Source organism: Ostrinia nubilalis, chromosome Z, assembly GCF_963855985.1.
Source record: "Ostrinia nubilalis chromosome Z, ilOstNubi1.1, whole genome shotgun sequence".
Classification (NCBI taxonomy): Eukaryota; Metazoa; Arthropoda; class Insecta; order Lepidoptera; family Crambidae; genus Ostrinia; species Ostrinia nubilalis.
Window position 1 is genome coordinate 6,780,994 of NC_087119.1, and position 25,856 is coordinate 6,806,849.

The 25,856-nt window shown below is 36.3% G+C and overlaps 2 protein-coding genes across 8 annotated transcripts in view; both read left to right on the plus strand.

The window, feature by feature from the left end:
- LOC135087177 (neurocalcin homolog) overlaps nucleotides 1–25,856 on the plus strand; it is a 203,657-nt gene that overhangs the window by 72,130 nt on the left and 105,671 nt on the right. The gene's annotated exons all lie outside the window — the stretch shown is intronic.
- LOC135087179 (neuronal calcium sensor 2) overlaps nucleotides 1–25,856 on the plus strand; it is a 191,913-nt gene that overhangs the window by 72,110 nt on the left and 93,947 nt on the right. The window lies entirely within an intron of this gene.

Below are 25,856 nucleotides of genomic sequence, written 5' to 3' on the forward strand. Positions count from 1 at the left end.
AATTAAAAAAAAAATTACGTACAGTAACATCTCATCGGGTTTTACATTTTTGTTACAAAATAGTATATTTAACAACTAACATAATGTCAGATGCCACAGTCCTAAGCTAATGTGCGTTCGTCTCTACCACCACTAATGTAAAACAGAAAAATCATAAATTAACTAACATTTTCTGAGTGTCAAGTGCAAATCTAATTAGTGCCAGTCACGACTAACAAATGTGAGTTCGTTAATTACTTTCTTGTAAAGAGCTCTCTAGAAATTTAATAAATACTATATTTAGAAATACAATTATCATCTTCTGTATAATAAATATGTAGTAAGGTCAATTTTGTACATTGTTTATAGAAATTATATTACATACTCGTAGTTAAACTACAGAACTAATTTTTGTTTTATCGAGACTGCTGCCACACATCACCCAACTAAAATCCGATACACATTTTATTTCGATGAGGTATAGAGATGGCGTTAAAAGTTTTCTTGAGTATCATAAATTTTAATAATTTAGCAGAAAGCTAAATTTTTTATCTACCTCAACAATCTCTGCATTATAGTCGTTCTCCTTTGACTCAGCTTAACCCTTTACACACGAGAATAAAAAAGTGTCAATATTTTAATAAAACTTTACTTAGGGGTTATTTTAGAGTTTAAATAAGATTAGAAAAATACTTTAAAAATTTTTGAATTTTCAGTTTTCCTGAAAGTATGCCCTCACGATAGTGAGGCTTCGGTATAATTTGTTAGTCTCACGATAGTGAGTGTTATACTATTTAGTTAATTTATTTAATGAAAACTACTAATTTATGAGCACATAAGTATTCATTTGGTAAGAGACCCCTATAAGTAAAGAGTAAGCTATAATTTAACAAGAAATTAAACCTCTTTGAGCAAATTGTCTTACAAAAAACAAATTACTTAAAAAATATCCACCTTTTGACAAACTTGCAAAGTAAAAACCTTTATTAGTTTGGTTCGTACTAATATGAAGTCTGAGATGAATATTAAGAGAATGTAAAATAGAACAAAATTACTTTATAATTAATAATAAAGAAATAATTGTCATTTTTATGGCTTAAGATGATATGACTGGAAACAGCTTTTTTGCGAGAAAGGCACAGGTAAACATCTCACTTAGCACATTTAATTTTTGACCAGCTAGAACATCCTTCCAACATGTAACACCTCGGTGCTTTTTAGCCAGGTAATCGTTCTCATCTGTGTTATCATTTGCCTTCTGACCTTAAAAGTCTAAATTATATTGTTTATGGATGTCGAGTCGTTTAGTAAATTTTCGATACGATGCTCTTTATTAGGATATCTGTTTAAAGCCTCAGCTATGCTAAAACGAAAATGTAGTAATGCTAAAATGTCTTTTTTTGAATAACCATTAGCTGTGCAATCAATTTTCTAAAGCCACCGCAAATTAACAACCTCCAGGTCCAAAATTTAAACTAGAACTTTCAAACCCTATTATCTTGTAATAAAGGTTTGGTGGCATTCCATTCGTTAGTCCAGAATATCTACACCACTCATATCGTTCAACGATTGAATAATAAGGTGGACCTCTTTGCAGGTATATTAATCCTTTATTTATCATGGGTTGCACCTTCCAAAGCGGTTGTCTTGTTCTGTTTCTGCTAGTTGGTCATGTTAAAATACATAAAGGGAATGTCGTGTGTGTACAAATCGGTTATGAACTATTTTGTTAGCAATAAGCCCCTATTTTTTTATACTAGTGTGTCAGTACATAAGCAAACATGGGTCCGGAAGGCATCTCATGAAAATATGTGCACCGAACACTATAGCAATTTCGGTTCTAATAGTTATTAATTCTTTATCGATTTAACGCATGTAGTGCAAGTTTGTACACTTAGCCATCTCTTTGTAAAATGTGTCATCAAAATAATCAATTGAGATACTCAGTTGAAGTACGAATTCAATTTGTTTGAATTTTCTTCCAAATTGACCCTGTATTTTGTAGCGGACGTGGCTTTTGTTTCAGCTTTTGCTTGCCACATAGTATTTTTAAAATTTCTGACCAGCCTTGTTGATTCATGTTCAGGGTCTACTTCGTCGCCTGAGCTTTCATATTAGGTATTCTACTCTTCAAAGACCGTAAAAACCCGAAATTGTGTTTCCTGGTCTTTTTAGTCATGAAAATCTTTAATTTTATAGTCAGTTGCGTTTCCAATAATGCTACGACACATCCTTCATATTTAGGATGCACTAAAATAGAAAAACAACTAAACACTAATCCATAATATCAAATAACAAATAAAATAGTTTTCTATCAACTACTGGAGGTTTGACCGACCAGCTACGATCGTGCGACTTAATTTTGTGGTAATAATAATTATTAATTTATGCAATGAAATAACAATAAAAGTATTCCATTCGGACAATCACTGTTTTCGTAATAAAATAAAACTATAACACTTATCCGAAAACAACAATAACCACATAAAATAAATGTTTACACTGGCCGCCTCTCGTTCCAAAAAATGCAGTCAACTTTAAGTCCGAGTAAACGAGCACTGACAGGTCCCAACACTAAATGAGCGGCACTGTGTGCGAGTAAATATCTCTCACGAGCGATCGCTGCCGATTGCGGCCGCAAAAACAAGTTAACATGGGCATGAGATTTTTTCAAAGTTACTCTCACGTACGTGTATCGTCGTGTGTAAAGGGTTAACGTACGTCAAAGAGGATTCAGTTTAATTCTGCTCCGCATTAAGCCCTAAAGAATACGATTTTAGGCGCGATCGTATACCGCTCTCATTGTGGCTCTCACTCAAAAAACAGAGCGCCCCACAGTGTGTTATGGGACTGTATAAACGGACATTCTCATTGATTTGATGAAACGTATAGAGCTCAGTTATACAAACATGATAGTAAAACTCCCGTTTGAAAATTCCACGTAGTTTTCGCGTTATAAAAATTCAAAGTTACCTATTTTTTTACTTCAAAATTATGCAAAAATATTCTCACTCGTTAACTAATAACATTTAATTCAGAATTGTTACAATACTTCATAGAGCTCTTAAAACTACACGTAATAAGCGTATTAAGTGCTTCGTAAACGCATTCAGTTAATTAGGAAAAATGATTTTTGTGATTTTTGTTTTTATTTTTTTTCTCAATTATACCTTAATATATGCAAACATTTTGAATTGCAAGATATAGTCTGATATTTAATCTTATTGTATTAATAAAATCAGCTTTAAACTCCGTGATATATTTGAGAAAAAACATAAAACGTCTTAATAAAATTTTTACGAGTCTAGGGTCGACAATTTTGGAAGGAATAATTCATGTCTAAAAAGTTTCAAATCCCGCCTGTTATGTGCATAGTGTTGAAGGTTCTAAAAAGTCACATTCACATTGTTTTTAACCGACTTCAAAAAAAGGAGGAGGTTCTCAAGTCGAGTTATTTTTCTTTTTTAACACTCTTATATTAACTTAAGTTGTATGTAAGTAACTAACTAAAAAAGTATGTAAACTAATCTAGGAAGTCGAAATTTATCCTACCTTTAATAATTTTCTCATCGATTTGAAACCTGTGTAAATCGAATGTCAATACAATAATTTGGTACAATCGAGCTGATGATATTTAAACATCCAAAAGAAATATTGCTATTAAAAAGTGATGGGAAATTTACAATTCTATATTGCGCATATTTTCAATTTGATTTTCCTCAAATATATCACGGAATTTAAAGTTGATTTTTTTTATGCAATTAGACTAAATATCAGACTATATCTTGCACTTAAAAATGTTTGCATATATTAAGATATAATTGAGAAAAAAAATAAAAACAAAAATCACTAAAATCATTTTTCCTAATTAACTGAATGCGTTTACGAAGCACTTAATACGCTTATTACGTGTAGTTTTAAGAGCTCTATGAAGTATTGTAACAATTCTGAATTAAATGTTATTAGTTAACGAGTGAGAATATTTTTGCATAATTTTGAAGTAAAAAAATAGGTAACTTTGAATTTTTATACCGCGAAAACTACGTGGAATTTTCAAACGGGAGTTTTACTATCATGTTTGTATAACTGAGCTCTATACGTTTCATCAAATCAATGAGAATGTCCGTTTATACAGTCCCATAACACACTGTGCGCCCGTATCAGGTGCGTTTCTTATTCATGAAAGCCGCGCGATGGACTAAGAGCCAGTGAACGCCAGACCTTCGTTATTTTATAAAGCTGAAAGTTTGTCAGCGCATACTCCCAACATTGGTAAGAACGTAGGACCATCATGTTATGAAGTTTGGGTCATCGTGGCTTTGGCAGCTACCCTAAAAGGCCTGACTGGCAATGGGTTGAGGAGAAGGTCAAAACTATTTGCCTGATGAGGAAACAATATACAATAGGAATTAGGAGTATGCGCTGACAAACTTTCAGCTTTTATAAAATAGGGCGTTGGCGTTCAATAGCTCTTGCCCTACGAGCTAGTCCGCCTTTCTCGCTTCACGGCGTGTAATCAGAGATCAGTTCAACCTAGTTACTAGTTAATCCAGACCGATTGAGTTCTCGCTACTATCAATCACGATTGGTCAAAGTAACTGTAATAGAGACTAATCGCTTACAAAACTTGAAATAATGGAAGATTGACGCGTGAGTAGAGATGGCGGTCAGGTTGGGCGATGTGATGGCTTGTGGACTAGCAATATTGCTTTGCTACGCATAGTATTTCATCATAATATGTATATTAGTAATTTGAAATCTCATTGTAATAGCAAACGTGTTTTGTTTCCTGGAATACAATATTTTTTGCAACTTCTGTGCCAGTGATTTTATCCTATATCTTCCATCACTTTAATAAATGTATATTTTCATATTGACAAAAATATCTGAGGCTGGAAAAAGGCGAGAGACAATTTTAATAATACAATGCAGAACGCAGATTTATAGAGACGCGGCAATGGCGCTCTTATTATTTGATTTGTCTCGGTATCACAATATTTTAACGCGAAGAAATACGGCATCTAAGGCTACAGCTACAAGTACTTTTGGAAAAGTGTTGCCTCCGAAATGATACACATACATTGACTAAGTTTAATTAAACCCAGGCACGCAAGGGCCCACTAAAACACTTTTCTTTTTGCTTTTGAGATAACCACGTGAATAATAAATAATATTATTTATTAAAATTGGCTCTGCCGGCTACTTTCGTACTTATACTCGTATGTGAAAATAATTTTCCTGTAGTCTACATAATCTTTATTTTCGGCTCGGAAAGCCGGAAACCCGTACAAATTTTCTTTTTCCTCGCATGATAATCATTAATCAATCATGCACTGATTTTCACTTGAAATTCAAGATCAAGTAAAACACATTCATTGTTATTATTGGAGTTTTATTATAACACTTGGAAACTATGACGTCACTTGCAAAATTTGGGCGATCGACTTGAAGTAATACGTCTAGACTTGGAAGCACCTTCAGTGTCTATGCAAAGTGTGCCTTAATTATAAGTGACAGGGTTGCCAGAAGAATCAATAATCACGAAAGATTTTACAACGTCGTTTACTTATTTGACCCTATTAATTTTTATTGAAACTTAATGTTGTTCTAGTATGTCCCGTATGATTTTCCCGACACTAGATCAAAGAAACCATTTACTAACAGAAGAGTTTTATGACTAAAATATCGAAAATGCAAAACGTTTGACCTGACTTTGCACTTGTTAGGGACGGAGCCGAAGTTCAACAATTATGAAGACGTGAGCGGAGCGAGCGCGAAAATTCGCAAAAGTTCTGATACATAGGTACTACAAACCCAATGACACTGTACTATATTCAAAGTCAGTATCGGAAAATAAATATGTAGCCCAGAGCGTCTAGCGGAAAAGCGTCATGGAAATTGTATTCTTTTCGGAAACTCGCCTATTCTTTTCCATTTGATGCTGAAGTTTTTGTTTAAAATAGCGTCTCATAGATTTTAATATTACGCATTTAGTTTTCAGGTTTAAAATTTTCACATTAACCCTTTGTCCGGCAGGTGATAATATTCGCAAATCCCTTCTTAGTGGGCGCCTACTTTGAATAGAGCTCCTCTATCTGGGTTCCTTTCATAATAATTGTAGCTTAGCGGTTTCAGCTCCGCGTTGATACGCAGATGACTCCGTCGGGGAGGGTTTTATTATAAACTACATTTTGCTCGCGACTTCGTCTCTGTGGAAATTGTTTTCATGACAATTGAGCTAATGCCCGCAACTGCTAAATGAACTCATTATAGGAAGGTTATTACTACAGCGATGTCAGATCGCATCTCTGTTATACCCATCCGTATTCGATTAAACATCGTCTATATTTATGACCGCAAGCTACGAAACTGAAAACTGCATCAAAATCTCTTCAGTGGTTTTTGATGAACTCTCGAAATATCTTCAACGTTTTCTAAAGTCTAAAATAGTATAGATTTAGAACACTTATGAATACGCTTTCAACAAACTTGTTATTGCTGAAAAAATATGCAAAGAAAAGAAAAACAAAGGACTAACAATAAAAAAGGTTTGCCTAAAGTGGCTCCTAGTTCTTATCTTTGGGCCCTACAATATTTCAAGACAACACAATTGTTTGACTTGCCAATACAAACTAAAAGGGCGTCGGAACAAACTTAGTACTCATATTATGTAACATAAAGATAAGTTGTGTTACTTAATACCAGTGTGAATGTGTTCTCCGAGCCGTAGAACCTATAATGACTAGCGCCAAAGGTTTATTACCAGCTATTTTTAGTTAATTAACACAGCTACTAGTTTTCATTTGAGGCTAGTTAGTCACAATGGCCGCTGAATGCAGCGGAATCCCTAACAACCTTTTGTGTCCCGACTTTTTAATAGCGCCTTCAAAGACAATGGGCCGATTAAATATTTTAAAGAATTATAACTAGGTAACTTGGATTACTTGGATTGAGGATTGAAGAATATTGTAACGTGTTCTTTTGTTATCCTTGCTAATGTAATTACAGGCATATAAATACACTTTTATTCACATATTTTGATATGTAGGTGGTGTAGAAACTGCATTTCTGCATTTAACCTACGATTAGAACTAAGCGCAAGCCTCACTAGCTAAGTTAGTAGTGACGACCGCATATACTATTCCTGACTATTCCTATCTCAGCAACTTGAAATTAGCACAACAAAGACGCGCCGCGCTATCGGCACCGGCGGCCCGCACGTTGTTAACTTGCACTTAAGCCTCGACGCGGCTTATTCTGTCTTCCAACTTTAAATAAACGGACGGTTATACAGCATGTAAAAACAACTTGTCCATAGCGGGAAGTTATTATGGCGCAAATACCACAACTCTATGGAGAACAACCAACAATGCCATTATAATTCGTCTGGAAGTGTTTTTTTCGCTGTCCATACATTTGTCCAGTTTTGAACACTAAAATTTTCGGATTAGACCGGACTTTTTTATTTTTTGTAGAATCATTATTTCTCAATTCATATTGGTCTACGAGCAATAATGTAGTTTGATGCCCGCCTAAATTGGTGGTTCGAATACCGCACTACAGCGCCAGCTCCGGTTCCCAATTCCGCTAGGGGCAACAACGTTGAGTCATGGAATGAACAATATTATAATTTAAGCAGTATTCATACATTTCCTATACTTATACATTACCTTCTACTCGTAGTTGTCCCAGTATTACGAGTAAAAGCTCTCTTTAATTTGGAGCTAGAAAAGTAATTGGTGTGTTAGTTCTAAGCCATTTATTTTAATATTTTTCCGGATTCTACAAAGGCGGGCGGGCCGTTCATTATTTTATTGTTTTGCCCTCGGCTTCACCCGCGTGAAATTTCGTTTGTCACAGATCGTCATAAATTATAGCCTATATGTTATTCTGGGCTATAAACAATAATACATTAAAGTTTCATCAAAATCCGTTCAGTAGTTTTTTGCGTAAAAGAGTAACAAACATCCAGACATCCAAACTTTCGCATTTATAATATAGTAGGATTAGTAGGTTTAACTAAATCGCGCTAACTACATTGTGCTTTTGGTGGATAACAAACGATCATTATACATAGAAAACATTGTATTCATCGCGTAACAGAACATGTTTGCGGTTAATTACATACAAAATATGGTCGAATGATGTTCCAACAGTTTGAGGTTTGGGCGTTTTACCCACGCGTTGTTTAATACAATAATTTAGTCTTCGTAAACTCTTGTTTGCCTCGGATGGTAATTTGTTTGACGTTGTATGCTTCATTAGACTGCATATGTCGTTTTGAATACCATCCAATTCGATGTGTAATTTTGTACGACGTTCGATAAACGCCTTTTAACGTCCCAAAATGGGAAGACACGAGCACAATAATGACGCCTACTAGCTGCTTACATATTTTAACTCACAAAATCATCTATACTAATATTATAAATGCGAAAGTAAGTCTGTCTGTCTCGCTTTTACGTTTTTTAGTACAGTGTGCCTACCATGAGTTTAAGTTAGGTGTGCTCGCTAGCGACTGCGTAAAAAAATGACATTTAAATGTATGACATATTGTGCAGCGCCCCTAGCGGCTACTTTCAAGAAATAAAATCTTCATATAATTTTTTGACGTATTCGCTAGCGAGCTCACCTAACGTAAACTCATGGTAGGCACACAGATAAGAAAAGATCTTATCTGTACTTTTCATGATTTGAACAAGGACGAGCGCGATAAAGTTTTTCTGTGAAAGACAAAATTCCACTCGGGCGAAGCCGCGGGCGGAAAGCTAGTATTCCATAAACTGTTATCAATAGAAAGGAACTGATCAACAAACTTTCGATATTTATACTGGCGGAATGGAAGCGACGACTTATAAAATTGAATTTCTTAGAGATTAAATAGATTTTCTCGGTGACTGGCTACGCAATCTGATTACCTGCATAACAAAATTAATTATAGATTGCTTGTGAAAAGCTTAGATAAGGTCTGATTCGAGGAGGCTCCGAGTCAGATGCCTGGCCCGGCGTCTTATTGCAGTTATTATAATTAAGATGGTATTGGAATTTTTATGCGGAGTTTACGAGTATTAGGTTTGTGATTGCAGGTTATTGAAATGAGATCCCATTGTTTCCCTCAATACCTATGAGTACTATGGACGTGGCAAAAAAAAACTATAAAAGGAAAATGAAAAAACAAACAACATTAAGTACTTACTTTAACTTTATCATTTGTTTTTAAACGGTGATATTTACGAGCTCGTGTAGAGATTTACGTATTTCCGCGAACCAGAGTGGACGCTCCGCTCCGGACAGCGCAATTTCAATCTCTATGAGAGTCAGCAACGTTTTCTCATTTCGCAGTATTTACTACTTCTACGAGGACCTCTGGTACTGATGACATTTTACCGTAGTAGTGACAAAGTGGCGTAGCGTAAAACGTAAATAGCTAAGTGGATATGCTGGAATTAAACATTCGCGACTAGATACATTTCAAAGGATTAACTTTTTTTTTGTATCAAATAACAATAATAGGTATTTAACAAAAAGTATTTTGATGGCATTTAGTTAGTAGCACTTTCAACTGAAATTTTAAAGTCTATTACTTACTTGATGGAGGTACGGCGAAATACATTTTAAAATTTTATTTGAAATAAACAAAGCTTAGGCACTTGATCGTCAACCATCGCTATGCAAATAAGGTTTACTGAAGTAGGTAAAATAGGTGAGACATTTCAGACTTATCGACTGAGGTTGGCCTTGGGCGGTAATTACGAGCCTGTATCGCTTAACAGCACCACAGGGCAAAGAAAAACGCCAACACTACTGAAATCGGTCATGATCACAATCGGTGTTGAACTGTTGATGGTAAAAAATAAACAACTTGAAAAAATCGAAATGCCTAAGGCGGGACTTCAACCCACGATGGTAAATAAGCTAAGTCAGTAACACTTCCAATCCTAGGTTCGCTTATTCTTTCCTTTCAACCAAATAACGTCCACTGTTGGGCAAAGGCCTCGTCAAGGATTTTTATAACGACTGGTCTTGCCCTGGTGTTGCCGCAGGTGATTCCTGCTACCTTCACTAGATATCTAGAGAACAGAAAACATTTCCTCCTATTAATTTTACAGGTTATCGTGTTTACATAATTAGAATAAGAATAATAAAATAGAAGTAAATATAGTAATAATAGTTAAAAAAATGATTTCGCGATTTATTTTTAACATCGGCAACATAAAATAATACATATAACTTGTACTTAGGATTAATTAGGAAAATCAAAGACAGTCTTGACGCTTTTTCTAGCTTGGCTTGCTTTTATTGATAGACCTTGGAAGTAAATGCTTGTATAGCAAGTGACGTGACGCAGGTTATACCGCGGCTTATGCTAGTATTAAGTTCACTATAAATAAAACTGTTTGCAGTGCAGTTAAGTGTAAACAAACACTTCGTTAGAGCGCCATACGTAATGAATTAGCTAGAAACCCTTAGCTACCGGTATAAAGATAATGGTGTTAACTACATCACAATAAAGCTTCTGGAGTTAAAGAAAAGGTATTGATGTGATAAAAAAAATTGTGGAAGCTTTGTGATGATATAAACAAAAAAAGCTTCGTTATTATTCAGATAAAACATAATAGGTAACTACATAACACGTATTTCAGAAAATTATGGCAGAATTTATATTTATGGAACTTACCAAATCTCGTCTTAAAATTTTTATTTCGTGGCGTAAGTTACGTACAAAATTTTCCCTCTGCAAATTAAGTTAATTAATCTCTTCCTCTCATACTTACTAAGAAATACTTGCTGGCGTAAAGATAGCGTGAAACTTACTTGAGTAGGTCAACTCACTTTCAGATGCTGACATAAATAAGATAGACGATCAGGAGTCAGGGACAGATCACTGAAATCAGTTTGCGTTTTAGCAGAACCATCAATATACAGTTCCCTTGAAAATTGGCAATCTTGCAAACAAATAAGCTCTACTACTTTACTTATTGCCATTGTGAAAATCATTGGGGGAGGCCTATGTTCAGCAGTGGACGTCCTATGGCTGCAATGATGATGATGATGACTAACGCATTGAATTGTCTCACCTGTGACGTGTATAAATTTATTTTTTGAAATAGTCTTCAGTGATATGAGATCGTTCAATCCCTATTTCAGTAGATTTTAATCATAATGTAAAAGCTTGCAAACTCTATTGGGGCGGTCTATACAACACCCGATCTTGACAAGATACGTCGACGCATGACGGCGCGCACTTTAACATATTAGCAGCTCTGACTGCTTTATCAAGTAATAATAAAGCCTTTCTGCACATGGAATCCTAATTATACCAGTATAGGCAGCCTTTGTTGTAAACATGATTGAGTGAACGCTGGGAACGTGTATGCTTTTCTTTGGCACTTCATATATTTCACTTTGTTTAATATTCTTAGCATGCTAATTTTGCAGCATGCCAACTACATATCTGCTTTCGTCTCACCTCTTTGCATTTTGCTATTGTTCTATCTCTAATTAGAAAGGAGATCAGTTTCATTAGCTTGAAACAGATTTTGTATAAGCTTTGTATTAAATAGATTTTTATTATGATTAATCAATTTAAATAGACTTGACATATTTAAAACATAACTAAGTACCAATGGTTTTAAAAATTATCCGAGGCGTAGGCCTAGAATATTTGAAGCATTGGAATTGAAGTTCCATACGAAGTTGAATATTCCACTCCGACATTGCATATGTATTGAAATAAAAAGCTTTATTTCGCAATGCCGAAACTCGTACAATTTTTCGAGTGTTACTCGTTGCAAGATTCCACGGATAAAACTACCTACCTATACCTGCTACCGAATCAAATCATTCGTCATATTTGTTTTTTCACAATGCATTTTCGATTGTTCGTGGCATTCATTTGTTCCTCCGGTGCTTAATAACTTTTATTTTGGCTTTTGTTTTTTTTAAATTGGATTATACAGACTTTCATTCATTGTGTGTTTGTTTGTTTTCACTACATGCCGGTGATCGAAACATCACTGGATTCTCAAACATCCGCTGGTCCACATAAATACATTGTAGATAGTAATGTAGGTAAAGTTAAGATACAATTCCCGCAGTCTTTTGGATTTAAGTGATCAATGGAATTCCGTGAATCCAAGTCGTGATCTCAGCTCCGCGTCTTCGCCTGTTTGTGACCAGTCCATTCCCGCTTCGCCTTGCGTCCCTGCCAGCTGTATTGAATTCTCCGTCCGATAACCTCATTTCTGATTCAATTCTTGAGAAATCCCGAGCATACGAGCACCCTTCTCCATAGCTCGCTAAGCATAATTCAATTAATGTTCTAGTACTTACACCTAGCGCGACCCGTGTCCACATAGAAGTCAGTAAGGTATGGAAATGTTTAGTCGAAAGTATCCTCGAACGAGTTACGAACAGTTGGAAATACAAGTTTTGTGTACAACAAATATACTCAACATCAAATAAACCGCACCTTCCGCGACGCGAACTTTAACGATTTTCTTCTGACAGAATCATGGTGCCCCAACAATATTGGTGTTATTTGAAAGCCCAATAAATATACTTAAAGAAAAACACATTTAATTTCTTAATAAATTATTAACATATACCATAAATGTGACTTGAAAAAATACCTCACTTTGGGCCCACCTATGGGATCAATTAGACCAATTTTTATGGTATAAAACCAAATAATGATCTCACGTGTCCTCTTTAACAGATGGATAGCGATTAATCCCAACTTAACAGTTTTATAGCCATAAAAGTTGGCTCTAGCTTAACTACCTATTTTTTGAAGAAGTGACTCTGGATCATTCTAAAGACACATTTTTGGGGTAAAAACCTTTCCGTTAATGAAATGAAGGTTAGAACTAGGCTTTCAAATGGTGCCAATATTGGTGGGAAGTGGGGAAGCATTCGTTTGAAAATGCTTGTCGCGGGAGGTGCGATTTATTTGATGTCGAGTGTAGTTTACCTTTGCGACGCGATATGACGTTTAAAAACTTTGTCGTTACATTTCAATTTTAAAAGTATACTATCGGACTTGATAACCGAATACACGTCTGGTTTTCGTGTTGGTTTTAGGTCCTGAGTCCCAAAATAACTTGACATGCGGCGGTGATACGCAAGCACGTATTTTGCGATTCAATCAGTGCTGGTTAAAATTCTGCCGATCGAGAATCTAGGGCGGCCGTCGTCGATCCTACCCATTGTTTCCAGACTGTAAATATTACGCAAGTTATGGCTTTGTTTAAATACATTTGTAAAATTAACCATTTGCCTTGTACCTATAAAAAGACAGCTTAAAAATATTACAAAGCGCTCATTAAACTAAGGTTTCTCGTATTGAAACTGAAGTAGGTAATATTTGGAAAGCATTTTCTTACCTTTTAACATAAAACTGAAAGATTTGGTATTTGATAAAAATCGTAGTCGACGTTCCACTTAAATAAGCACGGCGAAAACATGAATATTATGTTTGTTAAAATCCAATACGTAAAGATATAGGTATATGGGGCCTTAAAATGGATGTGGAACATTGACCTTTAGATTAACCGCCCGACTTTACGGCGTTATAAAATTCACGAGGCAACACGACGCGACCCCAGCGACTTCTGCTGCCTGATAATTCCATCTGCGTTATTGTGGAATCCACAGCGCTTGGCACTGAACACGGTTGCTGATTTAACGCTTCTGGGACTTAGCAATTTACTTCCAATCTTAAACCTGGTTAATACTACATCCGCTTGTCACCTTCACTGTAAAATGCTGTTTGCACCTTAGCACCTATTTAGAGACTGGTAGTAAAGCTATCTGTTAGTATTCCCGGAACACCACACGAATCCATATTAAATGTGAATGTGTTGCATTAACGATTTCATTTGAACTGTAAATAGCAGTAAGTTGTCGTCAACTCGTCGCCCTTCTAGAAACAATACTCACTAACTCTAACCGACCCGCTGAATTGATCCGCGAAAATTTCCATAGAATTTTTGTTGCATGTTTAACGCTTGAACGATCGACATGCAATCGGTTGTAGCGAAATTTAGTTGCTATAACAATTGTATGTTCTCCGCGAGCGATTTCCCTCGGTATCGGGCAGGTTAGGGCGCATCACAGTCCAAAATCAATATCTCGTGAAACTTAGGACCATACCCCTATTGAAAGCTTCGCAGTCTAGTTATACGTGTGTAGCAGACACCTGTGCGCGGTGCCTTTTCCCAGCACTTCGAACCTTAAACGGAGTGTAGAAATGTTCTCAACACCAAAACAACTTGATCGTTTTCGTTTACAAAAAGATTGGAGTGCCAATACAGAAAAAGTTTAGCTTCATTTTTGCAATTGCATTCAGTAAATAATTATGTGAATGGATATTATTGCTAGCGTTGTTCGTAAGCAGTAAGCAAAGAACGTAAAACATTGTTAATGAAATCTTCACGCATATTACGCGTGAATAAAATCCCTATCTGCGTTATTTGCCAGCGGATATTGTCTGACAAATAAACGCGTAAAGTGGTATTTCATGCATTACATTTCATTATTTGCTCGTGTCCAGCTCAAACGGTGTTGATGAATGTTTAAATTAACATCGCCATTATTACGATGCGATACAAGGTATAAAAGGAATCAATAATACATTTCCCGTGCTATAAATATGAATCACAGATAAATTATATTATTTCAAGTCTAAGTCAAAATCTCTTTATTTGCCTAGATTATTTAAATACTTGCTAAGAAATAAAAAACAAAGAAGAGAAGATTATGTGAAATAAAAATTACCTTCACACATAGCATCGTTAAATTTGACACGTCAAAATATAGTAACTTCTTATGATGGAGGGAATCTAGTTATATCTTACTGGAAATTCAGCCCAAAAAGGGTAAATTGGGGATCAATATTGATAAAGCGGCTTGACCAAACATTTACTTACATTGCAGATTTTAGGATTGATGTGGCAGATATTTCCTCGCCAATCTCGAACGTCTGCCAGTTTAGTAACTGCGCTTAGAAATGGATACGTTCACCGACATCCATTCAATATTGTTTTGTAGTGTTTGAAAGTAGCTATCGTCTCTGAAAGCTGCCGTGGAGATGTAGGGCGTAGTATATCAGGCTAGTGTTTCTCTCCGCCCGCGATCCTATAAAATATGGAACGCAAATCCGATTAGCGAAGTGTTATCGGCGGCGAAGTGGTCCTTCAACGCTTGATCGAAAAGTAAAATGGCAAGTGGAAAGAGCATGTTAGAACTACTTCTTAGAATATAAAGCAAATAATAAATATTATGAAAGAAAAGGAATTCACTCCTAATAATCCCAGTTTATAAAAATATTATTATTTGTAGAGCCGTATGTAGAAGACGCAATTCGGGTGGCGAATCTAGCGAACCGTTTGTAATGTTCGAGTTCTCATGCCCTGTCACATGCAGAAGCCGCGGTGAGGGCGAGCCAAACGCTTTGAGTGTATTTCCATTAGGTAGCAACGGCATAAGCAATGGATTGACTATATTGGATGTCAATGTCATTTACTAGCATGGCTCTACGCGAACTGGCCGTTTCCGTTGCCGACTGGTGATCAAAGAGATGTGCTAGAGCTAAGCCTATTCAGGACTGTGTGGACCCATACAAATGGCTACTACGAGATCGAGTGCCGAAGCCTCTCCACTAAGTGATTGGAGCGCAGAGTCCGGGTACGGGATTACCGGTCTGATCTTTCAGATTTAAACGAAAATGAAATTTTGCTGTCACACCGCGGAACTTCCGCGCCGTTTTCCGCCGCGAACTCGGTTTGACACGCCCCGGACGCAGCATTTGCTTTCCGCAAAACCGCTCTCGTTTCGCAGTTCCGCTTCTTAAGGCGATTACTGTCGTAAAAGTGCCAGAATTAAGTTTATTTTTAAATAATAAAATAATATCTTGGTATATTCTCTACGTGGTTTTAAACGTTTTGAATATTTTTCATGGTTTCTTCAACATGTTCAACAGTAGGGGAGCATTCTTTCGAAAGTTTAATCAAATTCTTAATAACGAGCCGTAATTAATATGATTCGTTACTGAAATTAAGCTTGATTTAGGGCTTCGTTATAAGATCTTTCTTATAATAACCTACCTTGCAAAAGTTAAATCTATTCATATTGTTGTAATTTTCAATGTGATTGTTTTCCATAAGTAAGTCAAACATAACTTTTTTTGTGAGCACTAAGCCTAGTTTTTAAAAGGTAATTTAAAAATTGATCAGTGTAGGATCGTGAATTCGTGATAATACAAGAGTTAAAGTGACGTGAATAACTGATACGAAATATTATTATTTGATTCATAATGAAGAAATTAAATTGAGATTACTCGCACATGGCGTCAGATATATTGAAAGTGGTTGCTAATTTGCGCTCTCGCTGCAATCCATACATATTCCGCTGCGAGTTACGTGTAATTCAATCCTTCACCTTCAATATCGTAGGGACGGAAAATTGCATACTATAGAGCGAACTGCAGCAGTAATATTGCACTGGAACATTCAACATTAATATGAATGATGACTGGGTAATGAAATCGAAATTCTATTTAGTCCGTCAGACAGATAATAAAAAAATGTTGGACACACATTTTTTTTTCATAATCGAATAATTACAGTATTATATTGCGATGAAATGTTGCGTGACGTCACTTTTGATTAAAAAATTTACTCTAGCGTGACGTAACGCGCCATTACAACTCGATGTAGCACTGTTATTATTTAATTATGAAAGAAAATAAAAAATACGAGTCTAATACTTTCTAATAAATCTGTCTGACGAACAAATAATTGAAATTTTGTCATCTAGCCTATTGTTAAGTACCTATGGCTTTAACAAAATATACTTTTTCTGCAAACGTAAGATTTTTGTGACACTATTTTTTTCCCTCCAATTAAATATTTGCAATGAAGTTCACATTAGACATTATTACTCTATTTTTCATTAATCGTCATCAATGAGTACAATGAGCGAATTGACATCAAATCTTTTTGCAATCGTGTAGGTACTTGTCTCTATATTAATATGGTTTGTTTTTATTAACATTATTTATTACTTAGAGCACTTTGTAAGTAGTGCTAGTAGATAAATAAATAAATAAATCTTTGGACAATTTCACACAGCGCCAGCTAGCCCCAAAGTAAGCAACTTAATGCTTGTGTTATGGGTGCTAGCTTAACGGATATACTACTTATATACCTTTTTTTTTTTTTAAATACATACATATTATACATAGTAACACCCAGACCCGTCACAGAAATTAAAATTCATCATTTCAATTTCTGCCCGGCCGGGAATCGAACCCGGGACCTCTCGGCATAGTAGTCCGCTCTGAACCACTACACCAAACGGCCGACTAAGATATTTAACAGCTAGAGCTTTTCCGACCTCCAAAAATGGGAGCCTCCTAAAAGGTGTGAGTGGTTTGTAAGCCTTGCCGAACTTATAAGAAAAAATATTTATGTTTTTATATGCTCGTGTTACTTTAGCTATTCAAAGAAATATGGTAGCGCGAGAGAAAATAGGTATCTTAGAATTCGGTTTTAATAAAGATTTGCTTTTTCCTCGAAACTGCTAAAGTAAACATCGAGCTTCACTATAACTTCCTCGCCGTTTCGCTTTGGTTTAAATGTTTCTGTAGGGGTTGTTCTACGTCATTCCTGAAAGTTTCAAAGCTTTACAAGCCTTATACAGTTTTAGTAATGAAGCCTACCTACACCGTATTTTTAACATATGATGACATTACTTACCCATACCTAACTTTAAATAACATTCTGTCAGCAAAAAAATATTTATGTAACATAATTGTCAACTTTCACTTTGATCAACATTGTTTTAGTGTAATTATTTATAATATCTGTTTAGTAAGCACAACTTACATAATTAGTATGGATTCCTAAAACACAGGCATACATTTTTGCTCAGTTTAGGTATAGGAGTACTACCAATTGTTACTAACTAAATAATTTCATAGTCCCGTTTAAGTTTCTTTTAGGCGACAAAAAAGGACAATGAACTTTGAAAACAAATGTTTTTTTTTTATAATAATAAGCTTTATTTCTAAGATTTAATAATAATAAGATTTACCTACTGAATGACCTCCACGTGGACCTTACCGTTATAAAACTAGAATTGAGATTGAATTTAACAGAAATCCATGTAAAAAGAATTAAAAAATAGCAAAAGGTTTTCTTTACTTAGCTAAACTGTAATTGGTTTGTTCGTTTCTTCGTTGTACTTTTTGCTTTCACTTCGCAATTTCCATCATGAGGTGCGTTAATATTCGATGTGATAGTGGGCTATTAAGGTCAATTACACTCGGTCGGTTGTGTTTAATAAGTCGCATAAATAAATAGTCTTTATTCACTTGCACGCCACCATATTTATGATAATTTCAGCTTGGCGCACTATTGATTGTTTAGGTGTACAATTAGAAATGTGAACGTTCACACAGTTAAATAGGTATGTCAGTCACTAATAAAGTAAAAAGATATATAGGACTGTTAAAGCACAAGTCATGTACCTACATTAAATCAAGCTTAACACTGTGGGGTCTTAAGTAGATTTATGAGTGTTATTTTCATCATCATCATCATCATCATTTCAGCCGTACGACGTCCACTGCTGAACATAGGTCTTCCCCAATGATTTCCATGTTGATCGATTGGTAACAGCCTGCGTCCAGCGCTTCCCTTCCTTTATGATGTCGTCGGTCCACTTTGTGGGTGGACGTCACACGATGCGTTTTCCGGTACGCAGCCGCACTGAGGTATTTAGGACGAAAAGATTATGTACTTAGTCTTAATTTGCAACAAAAAAAGTTTTTGTCTGAATGTGTATGTGGAAAAAGATTTGCAAACTTTTTTCGATATCAATCGATTCTGTTTCAGATTTTGATTAGGTAAGTCTATAAGGAACCACCTAAATTTAAAATTCTACTTATGTCTGACATCGAAAAATATTTCTCATTCTATAGGAAGACTGGGTTTTATAAAAAAATGTGTTTGAATTGGTCGCTAGTGGGTAAATTTCAACGAACAGCTATAATGTAATTAAATTCGCCATCAAAATGAAACATTTTATCTACCGAGACCAGCGTTGCCAGTTTTTTTCTTCGCCAAGTCGGGACTTTGGTTTTTTTTGAGTGAAAATAGCGGGACTCTTCTGCCAGAAGCGGGACATAGTAAAAAAACGTATACAGGGTGTAAAAAAACCTATCACGAAGACTGAAACTACGCCTTCTGTACACCCAACCAAGTAATATTACAAAATATTATTAGTGGGAAATATTTTTTATTTTTATGATTAAAAAAAATACAATATTCCGCAGCCCGCAATGTACAGCGCGCCACGCAACGCAATGACCGTGCCTATGTGTGTGTGAGTGTATTGGTTGGAGCGTACGCGCTTTACCGCCACTACCTACCGCGACCGCAGAAGTATTTTGTACACAAAATTACCAGATTATTCACTTCCTACATTTAAAAAACACATTCCTTTAGCATTTGTTTAGGTTTAGAACTAAGTACTTACCGACTAATCCCCTTCGACGTCGTCTGGAATCGGCCGCTCTAACCGGACAAGTTGTGGCTCGAACTGACGGCCTTCCACGTGCAAGCAAACGCGTGCCAGGTAAATCGTGTTTTGATGCGCGCTCCAGTATTCCTTCACGTACAGACCGGTATTTAAGTTCCTCAAATCCGACACAATACACGCCTAGACGAGGCGGACGGAGGCACAATCGGCTGATTGTCCAACAGACGTTGTACAGCCAGAACAATAATACGTGCATCAGTACGTTGGTGCGCTGTAGGATGTTCAGCCCGATACCTACAGCCTGCAGGGCTTCAGATGCGTTTCCACGTGCCCTCCCATAACAGTAAACCATGTTTACGTACTCACGAGCACTGTACGTATGGTTAGGCATCTTTCTAACACACATTCACTATTACCACACTCACTATCACACGTTCACACACTAACTATCCGCACGAGAAAACAATCAAAAGTCGCAAGCGCATTCGACGGCCGAAGAAACCGAACTGGCCGTGCGACGAGCAACGCGAGGCGCGAGCGGCCCCTCGCAACAAAGGCACTGCCCCGCGCGGCGAGACTGACTGACCAATAACAGTCAAGCAATACGTCTATCGAATGTGTTCGTCGTGAATCGGTAGCGCTTTGTTATTACTCTTCATTTTCAACTACAAATTTACGTAATTTTTAACTTAACAAAAATGTAATTTCATCACTTTAGTACAGGCAAGTCTATCAACGAATGAGATTGTAAAAGCGGCGGCAAAAATACTTTGATTAATCTTTGTTAACTAAAGATCCGTCCTAGCATACTTAAATAATAATTAATGCTTTAAGCAAGCTTCCAAAATACTCAAATTTGAATGAATTGTAGATGCGCAATCGTTATTAATAAAACAATAAGAATATCAATACATTTTGATAGTTATTCCGTGTAATAAAGTTACGTTCATTTAAAATAATCACGAACAAGACGATGAATCTTTTTATGTTGAAGAATGGAAGTAATTGGTATGAAAGAAGTGCTAAAAGATATGAAATTTTGTTTAGTTTCTAAAATCAATCGAGTTTAAAAATAAAATCTTATGTTTTAATCTCCCATCGAAAGTGAAGGAGCAAGAGTTTGCCAGTGTGTTATTTCTAGGCGTTCAGATTGCAGTAATAAGTAAGTTAAGTTTTATTTTATTAATTACTATCGTAAAGACGTAAAATTTATTAAGTTAGAGAGCTAGAAATAATGAACCTGTGTGTAAGAGCATTTGTCATTTGTTTACAGTACTTTTTAATGATACAAGTTTATCACATCTGCTTACTGCCTGTGATTAACGATTAAAATTACGTTTATTTAGAATCGCGTGCATAACCATTATTTATTTCAAGTAAATTATGAAGAAAGGAAGTAATGAGTATGGAAGGAAGACTGAAAAAAGAGACCTTTTTATTTAGTTGCTGAAATCAATTAAGTTTAAAGAACACACAATCATCACTCCTATCGAAAGTGAATGCCTTAATCAACGATAGGAGTAACATTGCCAGGTGTTTACTCTAGGCGTTTAGAGCGGTGTGGTGTAAGCAATAATTTGAGTTTTACTTTATGAATTTTATTACTATCGTAAAGACTTAAGTTATTGAAGTAGAGAGTTATTAATGTAAAGAATGACAGGCCTCATTCAAAAGATCATTATTCATCTGTTTACGGTACTTTTTAATGATACCTACTTACGCTTATCACACTTGCGTAGCTAATAAGACCTGTGATACTACATTGTGATAGAATAACGGTTATGCGTAAAAGCACGGTTTAGTTAACAACCTAGGTTCTGTAAGATTATTTAATTTGCGGAAAGAAACAAATTCGTGTAAAGGGTTTTTATTAATTAAAATGTAATTTATTATTTTTTAGAATAAAAACTAAACTGGTAAGGTGATATTAAGGTGTAAGTAACTAATTTAAGTACTCATTTCATTTTTACAAACTAGGTAGATTTGGATTAAGCTCAGTTCAGTTGGTCCAGTCGTAGTCGTTGAACTCACAGTAGAGTTGAATGACTCACGGGCGAGCGCGGGTTGCGATTCGGGGCGTGGGGGCAGCGCTTGAGCGTGTGTGCGCGCGCTGCTGTCCATTTCTTATTGTAAAGAAAAAAGCCTTATTGTGACGAAAATACTCAAAATTTTAATAATGTTTCTTAGAAAAAAAAATTTTAAACAACGAATTGAAATTGATAATGTAAAAATCTTGAAAAAAATATTCTGACTTTGACCTTCAATATCTCCTAAACCACAAGTTTCCCAGGTATGGTCACAAAGAAAAAAATGATCCCCATGATGTGGAGAATAAGTAGTCTTCGGCTTCGGGATAGGTTTTTTTACACCCGTTATAATCAAAGGTTCAAATATTTATCTTTTTATTTGACTTAAAATTACGTTTACGTGACAATAGATAGCAAAAGTAGCCATAGAAAATGTATTTTAACAAAAAAATCATCAAATCATATTTTAAATCAGATTTACTCTATCGTTAAATTCGTCTTTAGAACAACAAAAGAAAAAAATAACAAAAATCGAAATTAAAAGTTTTATTCTTTAGAATAATATGGCGTTTCAAACAATAGTCAGTGCCCCGATTACGCTAATTTTAACGTCTCCAATACAGACTACAGACTACAGACTTCCGCGTCTGTATTGGAGACGTTAAAAATTACCGTAATCGGGGCTCTGGTGAAGTGAGTGTCTCTCAGTGTTGGCACTAATCAATTAATTTTTTAATCAATTAATTAATTTGATTAATTTTAATCATGATTAAATTAATCCTGATTAAAATAATCATGATTAAAAAAGTAATCATAATCATGATTAATTTGTTAATCATTAATCAATAATCATTAATTTGATTAACTTGATTAACTTCTTAAATGTTCTATCGAAAACAATGTTAAAACATTGAATTCTAATATTAGATGTTTGGTTTTTAGGCTACAATTCTATGACAGGTCATACCTAGATAAATATAAGGTAACCTAGACTGCCCCCCGCCCCCTTCCCTCTCTGAAACTTCCGGTGCAGTCTTCCGACCTCCCGTAGGAGGATATCAGTCCACTTCCCCTACCGTTCCAGCACTTACTTGCAACCCCACACTCCCACCACCTGCCCCCGACCCCTAGCCTCCCCTGAAACTTCTGATACGAAGTCTCCTGCACCTCCCCAACACGCAAAACCTCCTAGCTTAACAACCCCACCCTTCTATTGAATTGCCCACGCGTGGGCCTCCCCCCGAAACTTCTGGTACGAAGTCTCCTGCACCTCCACAACACGCAAAACTTCCTAGTTTAGCAACCCCACCCTTCTATTGAATTGACCACGCGTGGGCTTCTCCCCGAAACTTCTGGTACGAAGTCTCCTGCACCTCCCCAACACGCAAAACTTCCTAGCTTAGTTATAACCCCACCCTTCTATTGAATTGCCCACGCGTGGCCCTCCCCCCGAAACTTCTGGTACGAACTCTCCTGCACCTCCCCAACACGCAAAACCTCCTAGCTTAGCAACCCCACCCTTCTATTGAATTGCCCACGCGTGGGCCTCCCCCCGAAACTTCTGTTACGAACTCTCCTGCACCTCCCCAACACGCAAAACCTCCTAGTTTAGCAACCCCACCCTTCTATTTAATTTCCCACGCGTGGGCTTCTCCCCGAAACTTCTGGTACGAAGTCTCCTGCACCTCCCCAACACGCAAAACTTCCTAGCTTAGCAACCCCACCCTTCTATTGAATTGCCCACGCGTGGGCCTCCCCCCGAAACTTCTGTTACGAACTCTCCTGCACCTCCCCAACTCGCAAAACCTCCTAGTTTAGCAACCCCACCCTTCTATTTAATTGCCCACGCGTGGGCTTCTCCCCGAAACTTCTGGTACGAAGTCTCCTGCACCTCCCCAACACGCAAAACTTCCTAGCTTAGCAACCCCACCCTTATATTGAATTGCCCACGCGTGGCCCTCCCCCCGAAACTTCTGTTACGAACTCTCCTGCACCTCCCCAACACACAAAACGTCCTAGTTTAGCAACCCCACCTTTCCGTTGAATTGCCCACGCTTGCGCCTACCTTGGGAGGGGGGGACTTCTCCCCTATCGTCAGCCAGCCCGCTTAACTTTGATCCTGACCCAATTTTGCTGGAGGATACCGGAAGAATAGAAGGAATTGTGAGAAACAAAACTAGTGCGATAAGTGTTTTGAGTAGTGAAAATTGACGCAGTTTTTTGGGAAAACGACAGTACAACTCCAGATCCCCCCTTTGCTAGATATTTTATAAGTCGCGGGTACCTTTTCATACACTCCCAACCCTTTTCTTATGAAAATAGTAGATAGTTAATCAAATAATCAAATTAACGATTAATGATTATGATTAATTAATCTTAATCAAAATTTTTGATTAATGATTAACTAATCATAATCAAAAAAAATTGATTATGATTTTAATCATTAATTTTTAATCATTAATCAGATTAACTTTTTGCCAACACTGGACTGTCTCTCTCCAAAAAGCGGGACCGAGCCTGTCCCGCACGGGACATTTAAATTTGATTAAAAAATCGGGACGTCCCGCCAAAATCGGGACGTCTGGCAACGCTGACCGAGACCTACTGAGGCGGATACAGATGACACTTGCAACGCGTCATTTTGACGTCATTTTAATATCCTTTCATCAGAGGTGTTGGACAGTATTTATTTTGTTCATTTCAACGAGCACTCGTGAATCCGTAAATAATAATCCGTCGAAAAACCTGCAGAAATGAGAATGTGAATTGATAGAAAACCTATTAAAAAGTGTTTTTCTTCACGTCATAAAATATTAAAATATCCATTATAACGAACGAAACTTTTGGCCGCACTTTGAACTCAACCAAAAGAATATAAGATATTATGTTTTACGAGTAAAAGTAGATAAAGTTACTTAATTGAATTCAACGTCAATATTATTACGAATACAGTCAATGTTAATTAACAATTATCTGGTAAGATATAATGTTTATTAAGTTTCAATTAAAAGCTTTTTTTAGTGTAGAGATCAAAATAATTATACTACACGCCGTTAATTAATGTTTACAAAAGCTACTCATTGCATTGTCTCAATCACACATGACTACTTATAATTTAATCTCGACCACAGTATTTAATTAACAATTATCACTAAAATTATTTTCGGGATCGTCGAACGAAATGGTAATATGAAGACCATCGCTCGCGAAACATACAACAGCCGATAAAGAAAGGTACTCTCGATTGGTGACCCTAAACGACGATGACGATAACTCAGTCATTGCGTGAGGAATGGGAAGGTTGACATTGACATATTTTGACGTGACAGAGTACAAATCTAAAGCACAATTGAAGTCTCGCTGACGTTTGAGGTCCCAAAAATACCCTTCCGCATCACTCCCATGCCCATATCAAAGACTTATTTAATCGCTAGACCTATAGTTCCATAGGGGATAATGCCAATGTCCAAGTGTTTTCTAATAACCTTTTTACTATTTATGAGTATTAATTAAATTAACATTTATGATGGAAGACTTAGATCTACAGCAACCTTACCAAACGGTTCAAACATTCATCAATATGACTCACTTTTCGCAGCGATGCAGTTTCAATTCAATCTGATACAAAGGGAGTGTTACTTACATGAAATCCAATGGTTCTGTACACAGTAATGGAAGGATTACGAGCTTCAATATTCAGATGCATCTGAAATGGTTACCGCTGATTATGTACTGGCCGGTATTAAAGGATTACTGGAATGAGACGCGCCGCAGCTTTATGTATGCAGCTGATCATTTGACTAGTTCTCTCTGAGAGATTTAATTGTATCCATTAGTGAGTTTCCATTAGCGTCAAAGCCTCTAGCATTGTAATTAACGCCGTGAATAGGACTTATCGGGTGCACTCCAATTCCATACATTATTAATCTGCGCATCCTAAGTATTCAGCCATTATTACTCTGCCCCATTTTTACCTAGACGCTTTTTAAAAATAATATATCTTAGCAAGAGTTTCCTTTCCCTTTTTCTATTGAACCCGCAATTAATTCCCTTCGGGGCCGGTCCACAACCGCAGCGTCAATTATGAAACGGCGGCCATTTTTCTCTAGAGCTCAACCACTCGATTCGACGAGTTTCAGTTTAAAAAGAAAGTTTATTCTACCAACTTTAAGTACATTGTTTATTTAATTAAAATAACCAAACTTCATTCATAATTCGTACCTAATTAGAATTAAGCTTGTAATTATATCGGTTGGACATGCGATATCTATATTGAGGTGACGCGTGTAGCCATCATTCACACAT